The sequence below is a fragment of the Mirounga leonina genome, unplaced genomic scaffold (genome assembly GCF_011800145.1).
Source record: "Mirounga leonina isolate KUSES-001 unplaced genomic scaffold, KU_Mleo_1.0 Mir_176, whole genome shotgun sequence".
Classification (NCBI taxonomy): Eukaryota; Metazoa; Chordata; class Mammalia; order Carnivora; family Phocidae; genus Mirounga; species Mirounga leonina.
In genome coordinates, this window is record NW_023270454.1 from 4,245,723 (window position 1) to 4,273,077 (window position 27,355).

The 27,355-nt window shown below is 38.2% G+C and overlaps 1 pseudogene; it reads left to right on the forward strand.

Annotated features, from left to right (window-relative positions):
* Positions 1-11,080: 11,080 nt before the first annotated feature.
* Positions 11,081-27,355, forward strand: part of LOC118022486 — a 38,714-nt pseudogene continuing 22,439 nt past the window's right edge.

Consider the following 27,355-nt stretch of genomic DNA (forward strand, 5'->3'; position numbering starts at 1 on the left):
TAATTGTATCGATTTTATTGATCTTTTTATGGATCAAAAACCCAGATTTTTGCCTTAGGGGATTTCTCTATTGGTTTACCTATTTTTAATTTTATTGACTTCTATTTATCATTTAGTATTTATCCTATTTACTTTGGGTATAATTGATGCTTGTTTTTCTAGCTTCTTTTTTAATTTTATTTTATTATTTTTATTTATTTTTATTATTATATTATGTTAATCACCATATATTGCATCATTAGTTTTTGATGTAGTGTTCCATGATTCATTGTTTGTGTATAACACCCAGTACTCCATGCAGAACGTGCCCTCTTTAATACCCATCACCAGGAGATCTAGATGATCAATTTTATTAATTTTCAGCATTTTATGGAAAGATTTGGTCACTAGGTGGCAGCAATATATAGGGAAGGACACAAGTTCTGACCCTTTTTTTAAAATAATATTCAGCTAGCCAACATCATTAGTTTTTAATGTAGTGTTCAGTGATTTATTAGTTGCATATAACACCCACTGCTCATCACAACACATGCCCTCCTTAATATCCATCACCCTGTTACCGCCTTCCCCCACTCCCTCCCCTCTGAAACCCACAGTTTGTTTCCTGGAGTCCACAGTCTCTCATGGTTCATCTCCCTCTCTGATTTCTCCCCCTTCAGATTTCCCTCCCTTCCCCTATGGTCCTCCATGCTATTGCTTATGTTCCACAAATTAGTGAAACCATATGATAATTGTCTTTCTCTACTTGACTTACTTCCCTTAGCATAATCTCCTCCAGTTCCATCCATGTCAGTGCAAATGGTGGGTATTCATCTTTTCTGATGGCTGAGTAATATTCCATTGTATATATGAACCACATCTTCTTTATCCATTCATCTGTTGAAGGGCATCTTGGCTCCTCCCACAGTTTGGCTATTGTGGACATTGCTGCTATGAACACTGGGGTGCATGTGTCCCTTCTTTTCACTATATCTGTATCTTTGGGGTAAATGTCTAGTAGTGCAATTGCTAGGTCATAGAGTAGCTCTATTTTTGACACTTTCCCAAGGAAGTTCTGACTCTTATAGGAAGCTAACTGTTCAACAGAAGCACAACCAGCTTCTCAGCCTCCCAGTAGATGGTAATGGCCTGAGTTATTTGCTAATTTTCACTTAGCATGCATTTTAAGGCTGGAACTAATGAAGCAAAGCAACAGTTTCCCTCCTTAAACACTCTAACAAGATTCTTAGTATGATATTTGAAAATTTCAAATGCTTTTAGTGAAAAATATTACTGAATGAGCAATAGACTTCAAAATGCTTCCATTGCACTTGGTGCTACCTCTGCTTCAGCTCAGATGGGCCTGTCTTCTACCTGTTTCTGTAGCTCTGTCAACGTCTAGTGCGTTCGGGTCCCTGGGTAAGGGTCTACAAAATCACCAGGACACAGGGGATGCAGAGCAAAGGCAGCACTTGCAACTGCATACTGCCGTTTATTTCTCACATAGCTATATACTCGCAGAGATCAGATAAACATAACAATGTATCAAGCCAACATCTGTGAAGTGAAATATACACGAAATGCAATAAGAACAAAATACATCCTGCTTATGCTTGCAGAATAAAGAATTCTCTTAGCCATCCTTCCTTTGGAGACAACATGTTCTTTGTCTTTAGAAAGAACATTTCTGATTAGAAAGACACACTTTAAGCGAGGCAAGAGCCACTTCCTGCTGATCCAGGCATTTAGGCCTTGCAACATGAGGTAAGGGGAAGAGAACATTTTCTCCTCCTGGCCTAGGCCTGCCTGGCCGACCTTAACCTCACTGCAGTCCTCAAATGACCCTGGCCTGCAAGGGGCCTACAAGCCTATATCATCTCATAGCTCTATCATAAGATCCTGGTGAGGAGTTTCTTTTTCTCCTTTGGCATTTTTAAAAATTCATATACTATCATCATTCTCCAAATTTAGTTATAGTTGTTTATAGGACGTATATTTTTTAACCAATCAGAACAAGAACACAGAACTGGCTATTTTTTAAACTTTTTTATTTTGAAATAATTGCAGATTTACAGAAAAGTTGTAAAGACAGTACAAGGAATTCCCGTACATTCTACTGGTAAGAGTATTTTACCTCCCTCTGTAACCCTGGCAGCTAGCACTATTCCTCATACAGTTGACAGAGAGTAAGGATTCAATAATTACTAACTCCAAATTTGGACTATTTTGAACAAGACTGAACTGATAAAATTAAAAAAAAAAAACCTGATAGGAAAGGAGAAATAGATCTGTAAGCTATATCTATTTTATTATTTATGTTTGTATAAGCCATCTTTTTTCTATTTTTTTTTACTTTTAAACGTATTTCTTTCATTACACTAGAAGTTAATTTCTTAAAGATAGCATACAGTTGGTCTTACCTTTATTCTAGTCTAAAAGTCTGACTTTTAATGAAGTATTTAATTTACTTAAATTTAATGTAATTTTAAAAAATTTTTTATTGTTATGTTAATCACCATACATTACATCATTAGTTTTTGATGTAGTGTTCCATGATTCATTGTGCATAACACCCAGTGCTCCATGCAGAACGTTCCCTCTTTAATAACCATCACCAGGCTAACCCATCCTCCCACTCCCCTCCCCTCTAGAACCCTCAGTTTGTTTTTCAGAGTCCAACGTCTCTCATGGTTCGTCTCCCCCTCCGATTTCCCTCCTTCATTCTTCCCCTACAGCTATCTTCTTCTTTTTTTTTTTCTTAACAAATATTGCATTATTTGTTTCAGAGGTACAGGTCTGTGACTCAACAGTCTTACACAATTCACAGCACTCACCATAGCACATACCCTCCCCAGTGTCTATCACCCAGCCACCCATCCACCCCATCCCCCACTCAAGCAACCCTCAGTTTGTTTCCTGATATTAAGAATTCCTCATACCACTGAGGTCATATGACACATGTCTTTCTCTGATTGGCTTGTTTCGCTCAAAATAACACCCTCCAGTTCCATCCACGTCGTTGCAAATGGCAAGATCTCATTCCTTTTGATGGCTGCATAATATTCCATTGTATATGTATACCACTTCTTCTTTATCCATTCATCTGTCGATGGACATCTTGGCTCTTTCCACAATTTGGCTATTGTGGACATTGCTGCTATAAATATTGGGGTGCATGCACACCTACGGATCCCTACTTTTGTATCTTTGGGGTAAATACCCAGGGGTGCAATTGTTGGATCATATGGTAGCTCTATTTTCAACTTTTTGAGGAACCTCCATACTGTTTTTCAGAGTGGCTGCACCAGCTTGCATTCCCACCAACAGTGTAGGAGGGTTCCCCTTTCTCCGCATCCCCGCCAACATCTGTCGTTTCCTGACTTGTTAATTATAGCCATTCTGACTGGTGTGAGGTGGTATCTCATTGAGGTTTTGATTTGGATTTCCCTGATGCCGAGGGATGTTGAGCACTTTTTCATGTGTCTGTTGGCCATTTGGATGTCTTCTTTGGAAAAATGTCTGTTCATGTCTTCTGCCCATTTCTTGATTGGATTCTTTGTTCTTTGGGTGTTGAGTTTGATAAGTTCTTTATGGATTTTGGATACTAGCCCTTTATCTGATATGTCATTTGCAAATATCTTCTCTCATTCTGTCCGTTGTCTTTTGGTTTTGTTGACTATTTCCTTTGCTTTGCAAAAGCTTTTTATCTTGATGAAGTCCCAATCATTCATTTTTGCCCTTGCTTCCCTTGCCTTTGGTGATGTTTCTAGGAAGCAGTTGCTGCGGCTAAGGTCGAAGAGGTTGCTGCCTGTGTTCTCCTTTAGGATTTTGATGGACTCCTGTCTCACATTGAGGTCTTTCAACCATTTGGAGTCTATTTTTGTGTGTGGTGTAAGGAAAGGGTCCAGTTTCATTCTTCTGCATGTGGCTGTCCAATTTTCCCAACACCATTTGTTGAAGAGACTGTCTTTTTTCCATTGGACATTCTTTCCTGCTTTGTCAAAGATGAGTTGACCATAGAGTTGAGGGTCCATTTCTGGGCTCTCTATTCTGTTCCATTGATCTATGTGTCTGTTTTTGTGCCAGTACCATGCTGTCTTGATGATGACAGCTTTGTAATAGAGCTGGAGGTCCGGAATTGTGATGCCGCCGGCTTTGCTTTTCTTTTTCAACATTCCTCTGGCTATTTGAGGTCTTTTCTGGTTCCATACAAATTTTAGGATTATTTGTTCCATTTCTTTGAAAAAAGTGGATGGTATTTTGATGGGGATTGCATTGAATGTGTAGATTGCTCTAGGTAGCAATGACATCTTCCCAATAGTTGTTCTTCCAATCCATGAGCATGGCACGTTTTTCCATTTCTTTGAGTCTTCCTCAATTTCTTTCATGAGTAATTTATAGTTTTCTGAAAAGAGATCCTTTGCCTCTTTGGTTAGACTTATTCCTAGGTATCTTATGGTTTTGGGTGCAATTGTAAATGGGATTGACTCCTTCATTTCTCTTTCTTCTGTCTTGATGGTGTATAGAAATGCCACTGACTTCTGTGCATTGATTTTATATCCTGCCACTTGACTGAATTCCTGTATGAGTTTTAGCAGTTTTGGGATGGACTCTTTTGCGTTTTCCACATAAAGTATCATAGCATCTGCAAAGACAGAGTTTGACTTCTTCTTTGCTGATTTGGATGCCTTTGATTTCTTTTTGTTGTCTGATTGCTGTGGCTAGGACTTCTAGTACTATGTTGAATAGCAGCGGTGATAGCGGACATCCCTGCCATGTTCCTGACCTTAGGGGGAAAGCTTTCAGGTTTTCCCCATTGAGAATGATATTCGCTGTAGGTTTTTCATCGATGGCTTTTATGATATTGAGGTATGTACCCTCTATCCCTATACTCTGAAGAGTTTTGATCAGGAAAGGATGCTGTACTTTGTCAAAAGCTTTTTCTGCATCTATTGAGAGGATCATATGATTCTTGTTCTTTCTTTTGTTAATGTATTGTATCACGTTGTTTGATTTGTGGATGTTGAACCAACCCTGCAGCCCAGGGATAAATCCCACTTGGTCATGGTGAATAATCCTTTTAATGTACTTTTGGATCCTATTGGCTAGTGTTTTGGTGAGAATTTTTGCATCCATGTTCATCAAGGATATTGATCTGTAATTCTCCTTTTTGATGGGATCTTTGGTTTTGGGATCAAGGTAATGGTGGCCTCATAAAACGAGTTTGGAAGCTTTCCTTCCATTTCTATTTTTTGGAACAGTTTCAGAAGAATAGGTAATAATTCTTCTTTTAATGTTTGGTAGAATTCCCATGGGAAGCCATCGGGCCCTGGGCTTTTGTTTGTTGGGAGATTTTTGATGACTGCTTCAATTTCATTAGTGGTTGTAGGTCTGTTCAGGTTTTCTATTTCTTCCTGGTTCAGTTTGGATAGTTGATACATCTCTAGGAATGCATCTATTTCTTCCAGATTATCTAATTGGCTGGCATAGAGTTGCTCATAATATGTTCTTATAATTGTTTGTATTTCTTTGGTGTTGGTTGTGATCTCTCCTCTTTCATTCATGATTTTGTTGATTTGGGTCATTTCTCTTTTCTTTTTGATAAGTCTGCCCAGGGGTTTCTCAATCTTGTTAATTCTTTCAAAGAACCAGCTCCTAGTTTCGTTGATCTGTTCTCCTGTTCTTTTGATTTCTATTTCATTGATTTCTGCTTTGATCATTATTATTCCTCTTCTCCTGCTGGGTTTAGGCTTTATTTGCTGTTCTTTCTCCAGCTCCTTTAGGTGTAGGGTTAGGTTGTGTATTTGAGACCTTTCTTGTTTCTTGAGAAAGGCTTGTATTGCTATATACTTTCCTCTTAGGACTGCCTTTGCTGCATCCCAAAGATTTTGAACAGTTGTGTTTTCATTTTCATTTGTTTCATGAATTTTTAAAATTCTTCTTTAATTTCCTGGTTGACCCATTCATTCTTTAGTAGGATGCTCTTTAGCCTCCATGTACTTGAGTTCTTTCCCACTTTCCTCTTGTGATTGAGTTCTAGTTTCAAAGCATTGTGGTCTGAAAATAGGCAGGGAATAATCCCAAACTTTTGGTACCAGTTGAGGCCTGATTTATGACCTAGGATGTGATCAATTCTGGAGAATGTTCCATGGGCACTAGAGAAGAATGTGTGTTCTGTTGCTTTGGGATGGAATGTTCTGAATATATCTGTGAAGTGCATTTGGTCCAGTGTGTCATTTAAAGTCTTTATTTCCTTGTTGATCTTTTGCTTAGATGATCTGTCCATTTCAGTGAGGGGGGTGTTAAAGTCCCCCACTATTATTGTATTATTGTCAATGTGTTTCTTTGCTTTTGTTATTAATCACCTTATATAATTGGCTGCTCCCATGTTAGGGGCATAGATTTTTTTTTTTTAAAGATTTTATTTTTTTATTTGAGAGAGAATGAGATAGAGAGAGAGCATGAGAGGGGGGAGGGTCAGAGGGAGAAGCAGACTCCCCGTTGAGCAGGGAGCCTGATGTGGGACTCGATCCTGGGACTCCAGGATCATGACCTGAGCCGAAGGCAGTCGCTTAACCAACTGAGCCACCCAGGTGCCCCAGGGGCATAGATATTTACAATTGTTAGATCTTCTTGTTGGATAGACCCTTTAAGTGGGATATAGTGTCCTTCCTCATCTCTTATTACAGTCTTTGGTTTAAAATCTAATTTGTCTGATATAAGGATTGCCACCCCAGCTTTCTTTTGGTGTCCATTAGCATGGGAAATGGTTTTCCACCCCCTCACTTTCAATCTGGGGGTGTCTTTGGGTCTAAAATGAGTCTCTTGCAGACAGCATATCGATAGGTCTTGTTTTTTAATCCAGTCTGATAGCCTGTGTCTTTTGATTGGGGCATTTAGCCCATTTACATTCAGGGTAACTATTGAAAGATAGGAATTTAGTGCCATTGTAAGGTGACTGTTACTGTATATTGTCTGCATTCCTTTCTGATCTATGTTGCTTTTAGGCTCTCTCTTTGCTTAGCAGACCCCTTTCAATATTTCTTGTAGGGCTGGTTTCGTGTTTCCAAATTCCTTTAGTTTTTGTTTGTCCTGGAAGCTTTTTATCTCTCCTTCTATTTTCAATGACAGCCTAGCTGGATATAGTATTCTTGGCTGCACATTTTTCTCATTTAGTGCTCTGAATATATCATGCCAGTCCTTTATGGCCTGCCAGGTCTCTGTGGATAGGTCTGTTGCCAATCTAATGCTTCTACCATTGTAGTTTACATATCTCTTCTCCAGAGCTGCTTTCAAGATTTTCTCTTTGTCTCTAAGACTCTTAAGTTTTACTATTAGATGTCAGGGAGTTGACATATTTTTATTGATTTGAGGGGGCTTGTCTGTGCCTCCTGGATTTTCATGCCTGTTTCCTTCCCCAAATTAGGGAAGTTCTCTGCTATAATTTGCTCCAATATACCTTCTGCCCCTCTCTCTCTTTCTTCATCTTCTGGTATCCCAATTTTTCTAATGTTGCTTCGTTTTATGGTATAGCTTATCTCTCGAATTCTGCCCTCATGATCCAGTAGTTGTTTATCTCTCTTTTTCTCAGCTTCTTTATTTTCCATCATTTGGTCTTCTATATCACTGATTCTCTCTTCTGCCTCATTTATCCTAGCAGTTAGTGCCCCCATTTTTGATTGCACCTCATTAATAGCCTTTTTGATTTTGACTTGGTTAGATTTTAGTTCTTTTACTTCTCCAGAAAGGATTTCTCTAATAACTTCCATGCTTTCTTCAAGCCCAGCTAGTATCTTTAAATCATGGTTCTGAGCTCTAGATCCGACATCATACTAATGTCCGTATTGAGTAGGTCCCTGGTATTCGGTACTACCTCTTGTTCTTTTTGTTGAGGTAATTTTTTCCATCTTGTCATTTTGTCCAGAGGAGAATAGCTGAATGAGAGAACAAAATGCTAATGGAGTAACAACATCCCCAGTAAATATATTCTAAACAAATCAGAAAAGACCTGAAGCAGTGGGAAAAGAAAGGGAAAGAAAGAAAAAAGAAAAAGAAAAAACATAAGATAAAAACAAACAGAAACATAACAAAACAAAACAAAAAAACAGAATATGATCAAATATGATCAGGCAGGTGCATAAATCAGTGCCACGCACTAGATTTTGGGTGTATTTTGGTCTGTTAGAAGAAAGTGCCTCCCAAAATTTTAAAGAAAGAAAAACTTATATATGTACAAAAATAAGGGTTGATCTGATGAAGGGATGGAATATGACTGTAAAGATGAATATTATAAAAAATTGTATAAAAGGAATTGATAAGAAGTTGTTTGAGAAAAGAAAGAATAGGTTTTTAAAAAAAAAGAAAAAAAAAGGGAGAGAATGTGATCAGGCAGGAGAGTAGAACAAAACCATACACTAGAGATTTAGGGCATATTTTGATCTGTTAGAAGAAACTATCTCAAAATTTTAAAGAGAGAACAACTTATATATATATGCCAAAAATACGGGTAACTACTATGAAGGGATAGAATATGACTCAAAATGAAAAATAAAAATGTTTTTTAAAACGGGATTGATAAGATGTTGGCTGAAAAAGGGAAAAAGAAAATTTCAAAAAAACAAAAAGACAGTTAAAAAAAAATTAACTTTGAAAGACTAAAGACCCATGGTAAAAAAGCCATGGATTCCATGTGCAGTATTCCCCTAGCGCTGGAGTTCTGTCGTTCTCATTGATCAGTAAACTTGGTCTTGGCTGGCTAGTCTCACTGACCTTCTGGGGGAGGGGCCTGTCGCTGTGCTTCCCAAATGTCTTTGCCGGAGGCAGAATTGCCCTGCCCTTGCCCATTCCGGGCTAAGTAATCTGCTCGGGTTTGATCTCAGGAGCTATTGTTCCAAGCTTTCTGTACAGCTTTGGAGGCCGAGAGTGAAAATGGTGGCCTCCCAATCTCTGCCCCGGAAGAGCCGAGAACTTGGGCCCCTGCTCCTCAGTGCGCCCCCAGAGAAAAGCAATCACTCCCGTCTCCCCAGTCTCCAGCTGCACTCCGTGCTCACCTGGCCTGTGATCGAGCATTTCTATCTCTGGCACCCGACTGGGTGTGGAGTCTCCAAACCCAGCAGATCCCTGTGGTGCGCTCCCACGCCGCTCCTCCCGGGGGCGGAAGGGGAGTCTTCCCGGATCTGCCACTTGTTGGGTCCCCGCTGGAGGAGCAGTGGCCCGACTGTGCTTAGGATCACAGTTTATGGCAACCCCGAGCCAAGAGTCTGCGCCTTGGCTCTGTCTCTGCAGCTGGCTTCCCTGCTCTGATACCTGGGAGCTCTGCCAGGTCTTTCTGTGACCCTGAGGGTCCTGAGACCACACTGTCCCCACAAGGGTTCCACTCCTTGCTTAGCCACTTGAGCAATGTCCCTCAGCAGAGCTGACTTCTAAAAGTTCCAGTTTTGTGCTCCGCGGCTCTATCACTTGCCAGAAGCGGCCTACGGAGGCCCCTCCCCCGCCGTCTATCCTCCTGAATATCGCCTCGGATTCACTTCTCCGCATGTCCTACCTTCCAGAAAGTGGTCGCTTTTCTGTTCAGAGAGTTGCTGCTATTCTTTTCTTTGATCTCCTGTTGAGTTTGTAGGTGTTCAGAATGGTTTGATCCCTATCCAGCTGAATTTCTGAGACCAGATGAAAGCCAGGTCTCCTACTCCTCTGCCATCTTGCTCCACCCCCCAAATTTAATGTAATTATTGATAGAGTTGAGTTTAACCTACCATCTTGATATATAAACTAGCGGAGTTGTTCTCAGTTGGGCACAGTTTTGCCCCAGCGAGGACATCTGGCAATGTTTGAAGTCATTTTTGGTGGTCATAAAGGGAGAGGGGTGGTGGTATTGGCATGTGCTGGGTAGATGCCAAAGGTGCTGCTAACCATTCTACAATGCTCAGGGATGCCCTGACAACAAGGCATTATCCATCTCCACTCAAGAGCATCATTGTAGATTATGGGACAGAAAAAAAAAGTTTTCCCTTCTTAGGAGTTTATGTTCTATAGTCTATGAGATTTGATGTGTATTCTTCAGGAGGGATGTGTATGTGTGTGTATGCATGCATGTACTTGAATGAACAGTTATTTGCTGAATAATTAGGAGAACAAAGAAATATATCTGTAGGGACACCTGTGTGGCATAGTCAGTTAAGCCTCTGACTCTTGGTTTCTGTGAGATCTCAGGTGCTGAGATGGAGCCCCATGTCAAGCTCTGCATTCAGCCCATAGTCTGCTTGAGATTCTATCTCTCCCTCTCCCTTTGCACCTCCCACTTGTGTTCTCCCTCTCTCTCTCAAATAAATAAATAAATCTTTTAAAAAAGAAATATATCTGTAAATTGCTGGGGTGAGATTTGGAAAGATTTGGATTTGCAATGCCACTGCCTTCCTTAAGTCCTTTGATAGACAAAGTTGGAGATTCCCACCATCACAACACTGCCCTGAACCTTTGCCACTAAAACATTTCCTAATGTAATTCAGACGGGGGAAAATGTACTTCTTAAGGGAGGGAGATGTATTGCGAGTGAAATGGTGATTCCCTAAATGAAGGTGAAATGAATTTTATATATATATATATATATATATATAATCTACATATATATTTATAATCTTCATTTCCTGCAAAACTCCTGTTTATTCCTGCCTGAATATTGGATGTTATGCTTCTCCTTTCAGGTGGATATGACTTCTTTGTTCTGGCGTTTCATCCAATCTTCATACAGTTCTTGACTTTAGTTTTATGGCTGACTTTCTAGGTTATTCATCTAGCTGCTGCTCATGTTTTCCTTGAGACATAGACAAAAATAGAAGTAGAGTCCCGCCTGGCCTTGTGTGGTTGGTATAAAGGAGAAGGTAGTAATTACATTCTGGATTGGTCCAAGTCTAAAAAGTGGAGTTGAGGATGAAGTCTGCCTGGAAAATGTGTGCTTATGGAGGTCTGACAGGTGTTGGAATAGAGGAAACCAAAAATATTTCAATCCAAAGAACAAATCTGGGTTGGAATAGTTTAAGGCTGTATGCTCTCACACCTGGCTGATCATCCCATCACCTGTAGACGTTTATAAAATACAGATGCCATGGCCCCACCAAAGACTTACTCAAAGAAAATCATCCAGATTGGGATCCAAGAATCTGTGTTTTCAAAAAACATCCCAGATGATTCTGATGATCAGTCGAATTTAAGAAACTGGACTCTGGGGATTTCTGGTGAAAAGCTGGTTTGCATGGGTGACTACATTTGGTCCTGCCATATCTGGGGATAGGCTTACAGAGTTTGTGAGATGCAGGATATATTGTTGGCCCCTGAGTTCTGTTTAAGCCTGACCAAATCTCTATCCATGTGCCCTCTTGTCCTCCACTTTGGGGCCAGGTCCTTATTGCCTGTGTTCCTGGCATTAGATAAAGTGCTGACCTAATTATATAGATCTCATCAATTTGGATTGGACCCTACTGTATTTCCCTTGGCTTATGCTAGTGGAACAAAAAGAAAAGAGATTAATCTTTTAAACATGTCACAATACCATATGTATTTTTTCCATAAAATTTGTTCCATAAGAAAGGAGTAGTGTCCAAGCCTGGGAAGCCTCTAACAATTGGCATGTGTGTTTTGGGTACTGAATTGCCTCTCTTGAGTGGTTTAGATCATCTCACCACTTGCTCCTGGAGATTTTTAAGCTGTTAGATATTTGTGGTATGATTTTCAGGAAATTGGTATAATTACACACAATGGGAACTCACAATTTAAAAATGATCGTACCCCCAATCCATTTGTAGTGTGTCTTCTTCCATTCATGATTTCTTCTAAAAATTTAACCATCTTCGTTTTTCTATTTACCACACATTCTTATTTTAAAAATTTTCCATTGTATTAAAAAAATCAGTTCTTACAGAATGTATGACTCAAAAGTACCAGTCTTCCCACAGTCTTTTCTGCTTTCGATATATTTAGTGTTCTTAGTTTGAGACCCTGCTATATACATTAAATGTAGTGTGGAAATATACTTAAATATATAAACACGGGCTCATTATTTGAAAACATAAAAATAAAAGCTAACATGATAGAAAGCAGACTTGGAATATGAATCATTAAGTTGATTCTGAGATGACACTCATATACTAATTATATGAGTCGATGAACAGAAAGATGAGCCTTCCCACAGCATCTCAGATGCATACTTTTTGAGTTTGGTATAAAAAATTAAGACTACGTGAGATTACAATGAAACTCCAGGGGTTCCAATCGTATTCTTCGGAATTTCAATTTCAGCCAAAGTATAACTGACATACAACATTATATTAGTTTCATGTGTAAAACATAATTATGTGATATTTGTATATTGTGAAATGATTGCCACAATAGTTACCATCTGTCACCACGCAAAGTTACAAAATTTTTCTTTTTTCTTGTGATGAGAACTTTTGATATTCTCTTAGCAACTTTTAAGTATGCAATACAATAAAATTGACTGTAGTCATTATGTTGTACCATGACATTTATTTCATTATGGAAGTTTGTACTTTCTGACACCTTTTCACCCACTTCACCCATCCTCCCAAACCCCTCACCATTCACAACCACCAATCTGTTCTCTGTATCTACAAGTTTTGTTTTACTTGTTTGGTTGGTTTTTAGATCTCACATATAAGTGAAATCATAATGGTACTTGTCTTTATCAGGCTTATTTCATTTAGTATAATACCGCTGAAGTGCATCCATGCTGTCACAAATGGCAAGATTTCATTCCTTTTTATGTCTGAGTAGTATTCCATTTTATACCATTTGTCTTTATCCATTTATCCATCAGTGTACACTTAAGTTGTTAACATACCTTGACTATTGTAAATAATGTGGCAATGACAATAAGGGTGCATATGTCTTTTCAAATTACTGTTTTTATTTTCTTTGAATAAACAAGGAGTGGAATTGTTGGATCAAATGGTAGTTCTATTTTTTTTTTTTTTTTGGAGGAACCCCAAACTGATTTTGATAGTGGCACAGAAATTTATATTCTCACCAACAGGGCACAATGTCTCCTTTTCTCCACATCCTCCCCAACACTTGTTATTTCTAGTCTGTTTCAAAACCAATCTAACAGGTGTGAATGATATCACATTGTGGTTTTGATGTGCATCTCCCTGATGATGAGTGATGCTGAGGATCTTTTCATGTGCCTTTGCCCATGTTTAATCATGGTTTGTTGGTTTGTCACTGAGTTATATGGGTTCTTTATGTATTTTGGACATTAACCCCTTATTGGATATATGACCTGCAAATATCTTCTCCCACTCAGTGGGTTGCCTTTTCAATTGATGGTTTCCATCACTGTGAAGAACCTTTTTGTTTGATGTCATCCCACCTGTTTATATTTGCTTTGCTTTGTTGCCCTTGCCTTTGCAGATCCAAAAAATCATCACCAAGACTGAGGTCAAGGAGCTCACCACTTATGTTTTCTCTAGGGAGTTTTTTTGTTTCAGGCCTTATGTTCAAGTCTTTAATCCATTTTGTGTTAATTTTTGCATATGGTGTGAGATAGTGGTCTAGTTTTATTCTTTTGCATGTGGCTGTCCAGTTTTCCTAACACCATTTATTGAAGAGATGATCTTTTCCCCATTCTATATTCTTGCCTCCTTTGTCATAAACTAATTAACCATATATGCAGGTGTTTATTTCTGGGCAATCTATTTTGTTCCATTAATCTATGTCTCTGTTATTATGGCAATACCATACCATTTTGATTACTATAGCTTTGTAATATAGTTTGAAATCAGGGTGCATAATGCCTTCAGCTTTGTTCTTTCTTAAAATTGCTTTGGTTCTTTGGAGTCTTTTGTGGTTTCATGCAAAATTTAGGATTTTTTGTTATAGTTCTGTGAAAAATGCCATTAGAATTTTGATAGGAATTTCACTGAATTTATAGTTTGCTTTGGATAATGTAGATATTTTAACAATATTAATTATTCTAATCAATGAGCATGGGATATCCTTCCATTTATTTGTGTCTTCTTCAATTTATTTCATCAATATTGCAGAGTTTTTAAGCTACAGATTTTTCACCTCCTTTGTTAAATTTACTCCTAGACATTTTATTTATTTATTCATTCATTCATTCATTCATTCATTCATTCATCCATCCATCCATCCATTTATTTGCGGGGGGGGGAGAGAGAGAGAGAAGAGAGGGGTAGAGAGAGGGACAGAGGGGAAATGAAGAGAGAGACAATATTAAGCAGATTCCACTGCCAGTGCAAAGCCTGACATGGGTCTCCATCCCATGAGCCTGAGATCATGACCTGAGCCAAAATGAAGAGTCGGACACTTAATCGACTGAGCCACCCAGGCACCCCCCTAGGCATTTTATTATTTTTGATACAATTGTAAATGGGATATTTTTGATGTCACATTTTACGTCTTTTTCTCTTGGAATCCCTTAACTCATTATTGTAGTTATAGTTATTTTTTCTTTTTGTCTTTTAACATTCATACCAGCTTAATAAACTTAATAATCCTTTACTCTATATTTGCCCTTACTAGTGAGTTTGTTTTATCCTTTATTTTCAAATGTTTTCTTGTTACTAATCAGGGCCCTTTTCAGTTTAACAAAGTTCCTTTGACATTTCTTTAAGGCTGGTTTAGTGGTCACAAACTCCTTTAGCTTTTGCTTGTCTGAAAAACTCTTTCTCTCTGCTTCAGTTCTGAATAAGCTTGCTGGGTAGACTGTTCTTGAAGAGTTTGTTGTGGTTGTTTGTTTTCCTTGTAGCACTTTGAATATATGACGTGCTCCCTTCTGGCCTGCACGGTGTCTGCTGAGAAGTCTGAAAATAATCTTAGGGGGGGCTCCCTTATATTTAACAAGTTATTGTTTTCTTGCTTCTTTTAATATTCTCTGTCTTTAACTTTTGACATTTTAATGATAATGTGCTTGGTGTGGATTTGCTTGGGTTCATCTTCTTTGGAACTTTCTGGGCTTCCTAAATATGTTTTTTTTTTTTTTCCTTCCCCAGCTTAGGGAAGTTTTCAGCCACTATTTCTTCAAATAAATTTTCTGCCCCTTTCGCTCCCTCTTTTCTTTCTAGGACCCCTCTAACATGAGTGTTATTCCACTCGATGTTATTCTAATAGGTCCACTGAGCTATCTTCATTTTTTTTAAATTCCTTTTTCTTTTTGCTGCTCTGTTTTGGTGAGTTCTGCTGCCCTATCTTCCAGATCACTGTTCCTTTCTTTTGCTTCATTTATCTACTGCTGAACCCCTCTAGTGTATTTTTCAGTTCGGTTATTATATTCTTCAGTTCTGTGACTTCTGTTTGATACTTTCTTATATTTTTTATCTCTTTGTTGAAGTTCTCACTGTGTTCATCCATTCTTCTCCCTAGTTCAGTGAGCCTCTTTATGGCCATGACTTTGAACTGTTTATCAGTTAAATGACTTATCTTCATTTCATTAAGTCTTTTTCTGGGGTTTCATCTTGTTCTTTCATTTGGAACATATTTCTCTGTTTCCTCATTTTGTGTGGCTCCCTGTGGTTTCTATGTGTTAGATGAAGTAGTTATCTTTCCAATTTTGGAGGAACGGCCATGTGTTGGAGATGAACCTTCTTATTTAATGTTGCCCTTGCTTTTGGTTGTCTCTCAAACCTGATTAATTTTTGATAAGTTATTCAGGGTGTGTGAAGACCTGTCAGTGTTCCAGAGGAAGGATGTCAGGCAGCACCCATTCTTAGGCTGATTGGAAGCCTATATATTGTCCTGAGAGGCTGAAATCATAAACCCTCCTCGCCTCCAGACCCGGTGTCCAGAGGTGTCTCCTTGGCAACTACTGGAAAAAATTCAAGTCTCCAAATGAGTGTATGAGCTCCTTTCTAGAAGAGACCGGTGAGCTATGGCAAGGACAAGGGAGAATACAAAGATGGTGTTCCCCAGCCTATGTTCCCTGAGAGGCTCAGAGGCTATTTCTATAATCTCTAGATATGTGGGAAACCTGAAGCCTGTTCCTCAGGGTAGGGCTTCAGGGCAAATAAATAGGCCTTTTTCATAGGAGTAATGGTGGTGTGTTTTAGTCTGCTGTCTCTGCAATGCCTTGGAGGTGATAGCCTGCCAAGAACTGTCTGTCTGGTTGTTTCAGACCCATCAGGCTCAGAAATGCAAACCCCCCTCGACACCAGAGCAAGGTGCTCAAGGGACATCTCTGTGTGGAATGCATGTGCCTACCAGCTTTAGTGGGGCTATAGGTGAACTCAGGGGTAGGGCACCCTTGCTATCTTTAGTGGGGCCATGGGCACAGTGGCAGGGCATTCTCATCATCCCTACCAAGGTAGAGAGAAATTGCAAAAATATAGCCACCAGTGCTGGCACCAACAAGGTAGAAGGAGAATGCAAAACCAGTGCCCACCAGAGCCTCCTTCCCCAGCAAGTCCCAACAGTCTTCTTTCCCCCCTGCAGATGTTTTAAGATTAGGGTATGAGTCTTCTTTATACACATTCTAGGTGCTTTGCAAGCTGCTGCTTTTACACTGCGTCCCAGGGCCAGTGAGTCTGTACACAGGCATTTAAGAGTGGAATCTACATTTTCTATAGCCCTATGGATCTCCTGGATGTAAGCCCCATACATTTTCAAATCCAGATATTTTGGAGGCTCATCTTCACTGTGCTAGTCCTAAGGGTAGGGGGTACCTGATGTTGGGCACAAACTCCTCACATCTCAGTGAGAAACTCAGTATTTGTGAGATCCCTCTTGACTGTGGGTCACTGTGCTGGGGGTAGGGTTTTGCTAAAACTGTGTCTCTGCCTCTCCTACCTGTCTCAATGTGGCCTTTGTTCTTTTTTTGTGGAGGATCAGTTCAGCTAGCTCTCAGGTCTTTTTCGGAGGGAAATGTTTTATGTGCAATTGTGGTTTTTGTATGTTCACAGGAGGAGGTGGGTTCAGGAATGTCCTATGATGTCATTTTGAACTACTTCCTCCCAGTAGTATTTTATACTTGGGAGTTAGTGCCTTTGTGAAAGAGGCCTCAGAGAACTTGCTTTCGCCTTCTGCCATGTGAGGATAGAAAAAGAAGACTGCAATTGGAATCGGGCCCTTACCCAACCATGCTGGTGCCCCAATCTCAGACTTCCAGCCTCCAGAACTAGGAGAAAAAATTCTATTTATTAGTCATCCAGTCTGTTACAGCAGCCAAAATGGAGTAAGGCACTTATTATAGTGGTCAATACCTGGAACCTATTGAATTTATTATATCATGTTCTCCCTAATACCATCCTAAGTGCTCATTATCCATACCAAATATTATAATTATTTAGTTTGGTATTCTCAGTAGCTTTCATGATCTGGCTGGAATTAATCTTTCAAGCCTCATTTTCATCCCATCTGTTCTCTGAACTCTCTGCTTCACCCAGACTACACAATGACCTCACTGCCAAGGAAAATACCTTTGCTCATGATTTTCCACTCTGCAGAAAGGGCAACCAAACTTTTTTTTTTTTCATACATCTATGTCCTACTTACTATCTAACACCCAGTATACATTGGACCTGAACCAGAAAGCCTTTCTTGACCCCCAAGACCAAAATGTTGTTTCCCAGAATTTCTATAATGTTAAAGGCCCTTTCATTCTTTTGGGCCTAAATATACACTATCTTCATTGTCAGACATCTTTATGTCTGTGCTTATAACTTGTTACCTCAGCTTTGGTGAAAGTCTCTAAATGTAGAAATATGGGTTTCCTCTCTGTATTCTCCCTTAGCATGCAACCAGTGCTTCTCACACTACACTTGAATGTGTATTTAATGGATTAGTACCCCCACAGAAGTAGATATAGTGTATATACAGTTGAATTTTTAATTGCTTATTTATACTAGTAATTTTTAATACATAAAGAAAAACATACTAATATTCATTCCAGTCAAACATTTGTTTCATTTTCATAATATCTTTGGATAACATCTGAGCTTCTCTTTTCAATTGATTCAATAATCCCTAACTTTAAATGTGAAAGCACAATTTTTAAAGATGTTAAATGTAATTCTGACTGAAAATAGCCTCACTGAATGGCTCTGTTCTTTGTACTAAACTTTGGAAAGAAGAAATTCAGTGTTTTTCCTAGAGCTTCTTGTTGGAAGCACAATAAATACTTCCAAAATTGTGAAGAATTATAGCACAGTTAAGTTTGTTTGCCCAGAAGCCAACAATTCAGGGGAACATATGTTTGCAAGCTAGTGGCATGTCAAATGATGGATTTAAATGATCATAGGATAAATCTGTTGCTAAGTCTCTTAGAAGTTTCCAGATGAATGGGACAGGAATTGAGGGGCTGAGGGAATGAACAGAGAGTGTAATTGTGGTCATTTATTCTACATTTCTTTACACTTCACTCTAATTATGTACTCTTCTTCCATAGCAAATAGGCATCTGCTCTGTAATAGTCCATCACCAGTTGGAAAATGAAAAGCTACACATTTCCAGGATTTTTCAGTAACATACTATATTAGAGCCACTCACCATAGCACATTCTGCCTTCAGAGTCAGTTCCAAGTAGGAGGCCATTACATACATTTCTAACTTAATACCCTGACAATTACTGAGGTGGTATTTTCCAGCTATTTGTACTCACCTAAACACCCTGAGAGAACCAGACAGAAGTAAGGGGACTTGCCTTACCCATTCAGTCTTCAGAGAGTAATTTGGCAATTATTTGCTTCACTCTCTGAATTCTATCCTTAAAAGAAAAAAGAATGAAAACATGATTTTGATTAAAAATGGAATACACACTTACAATAGATAATTTGAAAGAAAAAAAAGATAAAGGAAAAGAAAAAAATTTTCTCATATTTCAATCTATCTATAACTACTATTAATATTTTTTGTTTTTCTGTTTTTTCTTGGAATATATAAAATATTTTTATATAATTTGAATCACACAATACTATTTTGTAATTTTCTTTTTAATTTCAAAATACAATGTATTATACCATGTTATTTATTCCATGTCTTCTGTAATGCCATTTAAATATCTTTGTAGTATTTCATTATCTTACTATTCTATATTTTAACTAATATATTTTTTAAAGATCTATTTATTTATTTGAGAGAGAGAGCATGAGCAGGGAAAGAGGCAGAGGGAGAGAATCTCAAGCAGACTCCCTGCTGAGTGTGGAGCCTGGAGCGGGCTAGATCTCATGACCCTGAGATCATGACCTGAGCTGAAATCAAGAGTTGGATGTTTAACTGACTGAGTCACCCAGGCACCCTAACAAATATTTTAATAATGAATATTTATGCTTCCACTTGTAAGTATTATAAATACTTCTGCAGTGAATATCTATGTCTTTGTTTTTTGCTACATTTATGTTAACTTCCTGTTATATTCATATTGCATCAAATAGATAAGTTCTTTGTTCCTCTTTATTATTATTTCTTTCCTGGGCATACACTTTTATTCTGAATTCAGGAGAATTTCTCAAGCTTGCTTTTTAATTCCCTCTAATATCCAATCTAATGTTTCCTGCTCCCTATGCATTTTAGCAGAGATTATATTTTTTTATCTCTGAATTTTCTTTATTTGAGCCTTTTTCCCCTCTCAGAAAGGGCTGGTCTAATTTCAGGATGTAATATTTTCTCAGATAAACTGATAAAATTTAAATGTCTGCTCCCACTTTCTTCCATCTTACAATATGTTTCCTTAGGGCTATTTGTTGATACCTTAGCTCAATTCCTTTCTTTGAATAGCTCAGTCTTTTAATTTGTAGCTAATCTCCCCTCCCCCATTATCTTATGTAATAGGCCATAAAATGAGACATGGGCTCTGAAAAATATTTTAATGCTACTTCTGGGTGACAAAAAGCATACTAAGAGGTCTACCCTAAATGTTACAATTTCTGGGGCATCTGACCAAGTATGCTCTTTAGGTATGGACACTGTCAATCAAATAGTTTTCTGACACTAATGTTTTTATTAAAAAATGTACAGGATTGAAGTTTATACATGAGATTGTAACTGAATCAACATGAGTTTGTTCCTTGGTGAGTTAGAAACTGTGCCAGGTTGAGTTATCCCATAAAGAAAACTTTTATTTGCAGCAAGTAAGGAGATCATGGGAAAGGGCTTCCAAAGCCATGACTCCCCAAGAGAGGGTGAAGGGTTCCTTTTGTTTAGGGTTAGGAGGGATAGTCCTCCTATGTACAGGCGGGCATAAGGTCAGGCATGCACCTTAAGGAAACATGCCTTTACCTCATTCTTGGGTGGAGATTTTAGAATTACAATGAGTAAAGGTAATTGTAGGTCATTCCAGAGTTCACTCAATGGTCTATCTGCACAGGTGTGAGTCAGATTTAGTTCAAAGGGTCTAGGTAATTGGGCTGGTGGGAGGTCTTGTCAGGGCAGTCCTGCCATCACCTGGGGGGTGGTTTCAGGTTTCCTTTGCCTGAGTCAAGAGGAATGAGCCAGAAAGAAGGGCTTAGGGAAAAATGTAAGACAAAGGTTAGTGAGTATAAGCAGGTGGGCAATAAAGGCCAGGTCTTGGGGTCTAGATGGTGACATGATCACTAAGGTAAATAAGAAGAATGATTATTAATGCCTGTTACTAATTATGCCAGCAAATTTTGTGAAGTCTTTTACTAACATGGCTTATGAGTACAATATCACAATGGTTTCCAAGGGGTATGAGCTTTTCATAGAAGAAAGCAAGAAATCTATTCTACCTTGTTAGGAGAATTTTTTTTTTTTTTTTTTTTTTTTGCCAGTTTCACGACCATCTTATTTTAAGCTCAAGACAGTTTTGTTTTGTTTTTAACTTTAGGGATAGAGAAAGAAAAATCTCTATTAATGACTATCATTAGCTACAAATTTCTGAAGTTTTTTTTTCTGTTTTGAGGGGAGAGGGGCCATGAATGTATGTGTCTGGGGGGTGTGTATGTGTGTGGGGGGGTAGATGAGTGTATGTGTGCTTGCACACACACATAGGAGGGAGTAAAAGGGAGAGAGATGTGGAGCGGTTGTTAAGAGAAGCTCTAGTAGAGAGGATCAATGGAAAGACATACTTTTACATTGAAATCATCAGGAATGGTAGCAACTAAAAGTGAATGAAGAGAACAGAAATGACTTGGCTAGCAGTTAAAAAAAACAATGGAGCAATGAATACTCACTGAATTATAACCTTTGGGGGAAAGCAAGTTGACTCAGACAACCAGGCCTGTTATCCAGAGATCAGGCTCTGGATAGCTAGTAATAAATAGTTTATGGTTTACCAACAACAAACAAAAATCTTTCCTATTTTTATTAAAACTCATTTGAGAAAAAGTTATATTATCTCTCTATCTTGCTGTAATATTGTGATATAATAAATATATCTTGATTTTTGTCCTCAGCTTCTGGCCAGGAGCTCCTAAAACCCCTGTAATATACTAAGTGATAAGAGCAAAAGGAGCATCTTTGGTTATAATATTTGTTTTTGTCTCCAGCGCCTGAAATTGCTTTGGAGCTACAAAGGTGAAAGAACGTCTTTTTCTATGCACCACAAGCCTCTTTCCAACCAAGTTTATGTTAATGAAGTGACTTTGGAAAACCCTTCAGGGTGGGAGTCTGGTGGCCAGGATAATCAACCATGTGATTGGAGGGTTGGAACTTTCAGTTCCACTCCCTGACCTCTGGGGTGGGGAGAAGGGCTAAAGGTCCAGTTAATTACTAATGGCCAAACAACCTGAATAGACATTATTATTCAAGAGAAGACATAAAAATGACAAATGGGTATATGAAAAAGTGGTCAACATCACTCATCAGGGAAATGCAAATCAAAACCACAATGAGAGATCACCTCACACCTGTCACAATGGCTATCATCAAAATGTAGGAGAAATAATTATCAAGGGTATGGAGAAAGGTGAGCGCTTGTGCACTATTGGTGGAAATGTAAATTGGTACAGCCACTATGGAAAATAGTAGGAAGTTCTTCAAGAAATTAAGAGTAGAACGTGGTCCAGCAAACCCACTTCTGGATATATTAATTTCTAGACTGTAACTTTCCACCATGCTATTAAATCTTTACTACCTGTGGGGTAGCTAAACAATATATTACCATCCCCATTTTACAAAGAAGAAATGACACTAGAGAATGGGAGTGACTTGTCCAAATCACCCAGCAAGTCAATGGTAATTCCTGGAATAAAGATCCAGTAACTTGACTTCTTAGCTAATGCCTCTTCACCACCTCTTCAAAACACACACGCACACACAGAATTACAGAACAAACTTTCTTATGCTCAGTTCTATTACTGTTCCTATGACTTTGTAGGCTTTAAGCACACTACTTATTTCTCACAGTTCAATTTAAAGGATATCTGAATCATAGGGTAGTTCTATTTTTAATTTTTTGAGGAAACTCCATACTGTTTCTAGCCTTAGTTATCTGTATTAACCAGTAATTTGTTGTGTCGTCTGCACATTACTCTTTTGCCTGGGCCCAAATATTCTAGCCGGAGGTCCAGGTATATACAATTTTCAGTGTTATCAGACATGTTAATTACAAATGGATTCTGATGAGAGACAACCGTTCGCTTGAGGCTAAGCCTCTCAAACATGTGCTCTTTTACAATAAAAATCAGTTTTTGAAGTGACACAAATGTGTTAATCCTTCTTAGTTCCTCAGAAGGTAGGTCCAAGGATTCATGTACAGTGTAAATCAACAAAGACACACCAGTTATCCACACTGTGATAAGCACTATGGGGCAACCTAAGCTCTTAAAGAGTCTTCAGTCTAATTTGCTACCACTAGTATTACTACAACAATGGCTTATGTGAGGCACTGTGTGCCAGGCTCTGTTCTAAGAGCCTGACAGAGAGTAACTCATTTTATTTTTACAATAAACTGATGAATCAGGTATCATTATTACATCCGTGAGGAAATGGAGGCAAAGAGAAGTTCTATAACTATAACTAGTGTGTGATGGAGCTATAGGAAGACACACCCATGGAAAGATCACTGATCTTAAGAAACAAATTGTTCTAAATGCCAAATGAGCATTGGAGGCAGTAAGTCCTTTAGGTATTCATTAGAGGAAGAAATCAGTGTGGGCTTACATGGTCAGGGAATGTGTCTTGGTAAGCACAGGATGTCAATAGGTCTTTTAAGTACACTGTGAATTTACTGAAGCATATTGATTAAAACAATGTGAAGCTCAATTATTTTTAACCTAACCACTCATTTATGGTGTGAATTCAAAGATGGGGGGTGGGACCTGCATTGAGGGCACCTGGCCACTACCCGTACTTCCTGTTTATTCTGCTTTTTTTGGAGATCATGCTCTGTTCCGTGATTTTGATGAAGAAAACACCAGAATCTTAAACAGAAATCAAGGTGAAATAGAGTAGGTTTGAATATGGGAACATGGTGTGTAAGGATCAGTTAAGTTTTGTTTCCCTTCATTCTCTGTGAAGGCTCTAAATAAATCTGAAATAACTTCACCTGTACCCTTTATGATTACCTGAGATTTCTCCTCAGAGAAAAGTGACTAAGTCCACATGGAATGTACATTATAGATGCTAAATAAATACTTATTATCTAGTAAGATGAACTATTAGATCTTGATATTATAGACTTATATAAGGCTGTTGATTGGACCGTATTAGAGAAGAGAATACTTGAATCTTTTTAAATCCTTCTCCTCAAAGTATTGGTAAACTTTTCCTATAAGACACTTTGGTCTTTTTATTTATTGAGATCTAATTGAAATACAACATTATATTAGTTTCAGGTGTACAGCATAGCAATTTAATACATGTATATATTGTGAAATGATCATCATAGTAAGTTTAATTAACATCCATCACCACATATAATTATAGTTTTTTTCCTTGTAATGAGAACTTTTAAGATCTACTCTCTTAATTTTCAAATACACAATACAGTATTACTAAGTACAGTCACCAAGCTTTACATTACATCCCCAGGACTTGCTGACTTTATAACTGAAAGTTTGTACATTTTGACCATTTTCGTCCATTTCACCCACCCCTCAACCCCTGCTTCTGGCAACAGCAATCTGTTCTCTGTATCTATTTTTTTCTCTTTTTAGATTCCACAAAAAATGAGATCACATGGTATTTGTCTTTCTCTGTCTGACTTACTTCACTTAGCGTAATGCCTTTATGATCCATCCATGTTATCATAAACAGCAGGAGTTCCTGCTTGTTTCCGTGTTTTATATGGCTGAATAATATTCCTGTGTGTGTGTGTGTGTGTGTATGTGCATCACATTTTCTTCATCTATTCACCCTTCAATGGACACAGGTTGCTTCCATGTCTTAGCTATTACAAATAATGATGCAATGAACATAGACGTGCAGATATCTTTTGGAGTCAGTGTTCTAATTTGTCAGATAAATTCCCCAAAGTGAAATTGCTGGATCACATGGTAGTTCTATTTTTTATTTTTTTGTGGAAACTACATACAGTTTTCCATAGTGGAAGGTCCACGAGGTTCCCTTTTCTCTACATCCTCACCTACACTTACTATTTCTTACCTTTTTGATAACAGCTATTATAACAGGTGTAAGATGATATGCCATTGTGGTTTGATTTGCATTTCTCTGGGGACTATAGTGATGTTGAGCACCTTCACACACACTTGTTGGCCCTCTGTATATCTTGTTTGAAAAAAATCTATTCAAATCCTCTCCCCATTCTTAATAAGATTGTTTTGTTTTTTTGCTATTAAGTTATATAGATTTATATATCTTTATCAGATATATGATTTACAAATATTTTCTCCCATTCAGTAGGTGGCTTTTTTGTTTTGTTTGTTTCCTTTTAGGTGCAGAAGCTTTTTAGTTTGATGCGGTCCCACTTGTTTATCTTTGTTTTTGTTGCCTTTGCTTTTGGTGTCAAATCCCAAAAATCATTGCCAAGACCTGTGTTAAAGGAGCTTATTGCCTGTTTTCTTCTAGGAGTTTTATGGTTTCAGGTCTTATGTTCAAGTGTTTAACAGCTTTTTCTACTTTAAACCCGACGTTCTTACATTTTGGTTTTCAGTTTCCAAGGGGAGCGTTTTAAGAAACGCTAGCAGGGCTTAAAGGATAGGCTTTTTCTTTATTTGAACACTTATCACAATTGGATCACTTCCTGGGGGACCTGGGTGGCTCAGTCGGTTAAGTGTGTGACTCTTGGTTTCAGCTCAGGTCATGATCTCAGGGTTGTGGTTATCAAGCCCCAAGTGGGCTCCAAGTTCAGCTCAGAGTTTGCCTGAGATTCTTTCTCTGCCTGTCCCTCTGCCCCTCCCCCCTGCTCTCTCGCTCGCTCTCTAAGATAAATAAATATATAAAATCTTAAATAAAATAAAATAAAAATTAAATCACTTCCTATTATAAAACTCTTTAACAATACTCAGGAAGAGAGTCATAATGGCACAATAGGAAAATAAGAACAATTTATCGAAGGAAAAAGAAATTTTTACAAAGGGAAAGGTGTAAGCAGAGAAATAAGACAACCATCCAAAAGGAAACCTCCTCTTACCCTACTTTGTTTTTTTAACCAAGCATATTTATGAACCAAATGGCTGAAATCAATGGTTCCTCAAGACTGGCTGAGCAGTAGAATCATCTAGGGTGCTTTTAACAAACACCAAAGTCTGGGCCTTACCCCTAGAGTATATGATTTAACTGGGTTAGGGTGACATCTGGGCATTGGCATTTTTAATAGTTCTCCAGCTGATTCTAATGTGCAGCCAGGGTTGAGAACCACTAGCCTAGAGACTGTCTCAACTTCCCATTTGAAATATATAGATAACATAATCAGAAGTATATTTTAATGGTAATTCTACTCAAAGTGTGAAACTTAATTGATCTTCAATTTTTTTTCATTTTCGGGAAACATAGAAGTTAAACGCACCTAGGCATAGTAAGACACCATACTGAGTCAGATCTTTGGAGCAACAGAGGCATGGTCTTTAAAATGGCCTTTTTTTTTTTTTTTAAGATTTTTTTTAGAGGGGGGGAAGAGAGGGCAGGGGGAAGGTGTTGAGGGAGAGGGAGAGAATCCTCAAGCAGACTCCCCATTGAGCCTGGAACCCTATGTGGGTCTTGATCCCATGACCCTGAGATCATGACCTGAGCTGAAATCAAGAGTTTGACACTTAACAAACTGAGCCACCCAGGCTCCCCTTTAATATGACCTTTAAATACTATTGCTCAAAATCTCCAACTGGCAATAACTATCATAGTAATAATCACTGGTCTTTAATAAAAATAGAATTGCACAGTTTGTGCTCCTAAGATTAAACATTAACCAAAGCTCTTAACTATAGTAATGTACACATAAATTGGAAAATTCTTTGGAAGGGGCTGTCCAGTGTTCTTTTACACACTCTCTCGGATGTGAAAGGGGTAACACATGAAGAGTACAAGTAGGAATGTGGGGTGGGATGCAGCCCGCATCAAAATTTCCTACACACTGAGAAAACTGCTATAGTTTGAAATGGTGAGGCTGAATGTGGCTGAAGACCCCTAGAGAACATGTCCATAAGCTTCTCTGCTAGGAATAGAGCTGCAGGACTCAGCACGATGAAGAAGGAGGCATGGTGTCCCTACTCAAAACATGAAAATATTTCTTTTATTAACTCTTTATTACTTAATTTTATTAGATGATCCTATTAATTTAACATACTCTGAGGGGTTAGTTGTAAGTCAGCACTAAATATGAATGGAGCATTGACTACGTAGCAGAGTCCCGGCAAATCACCGCTTGCACCAATATATTAGAAGCCTTGGTGGAGGTTGACGTCCAGTTCTTTCCACATAACTTCCTCTTTCCCAGTGATTGATTAACATGAGAGGACCTCCCAGTCTCCTACTCCTCAGATCTGCTATTGCTACCTGAGCTTGTAATCCCTCCTTCCTCTCTGTCCATATCTGAATCCTTCTCAGCAATTGTCAGGGTGCCTATCAAAAATCTCATCAAAATTCTGGCTCATCCAATTAATACTTATGTGACCTTGGCAACATCAGTGGGTAAAGTGGAAGTGATATTACTTGTCTTATGGTTTTTATTAGGACAAAATTATACTAATTTATGGAAGACTATACTATAAACTTGCCACTCGACCCTATGAGAGCTCAACCTAGAAAAATTCACATTGCTTACTTTCTTTGTTTTTACTGTCAAATATCATTGTGGGATGTATTATAAATATACCAATCTCACTGAAGTATTATTTTTTTTCTGTAGAATTTTATTTTGAAAATATTATTTCACCTAAAGATTGATCTAAAAAACATTTTAAGATATGAAAATGTTATACAATTTATCTATTACAAATTAATCTGATAATTAATTCTGCAATTAGGTACATTGTGTTAGTTCACCTACATAAAAAAT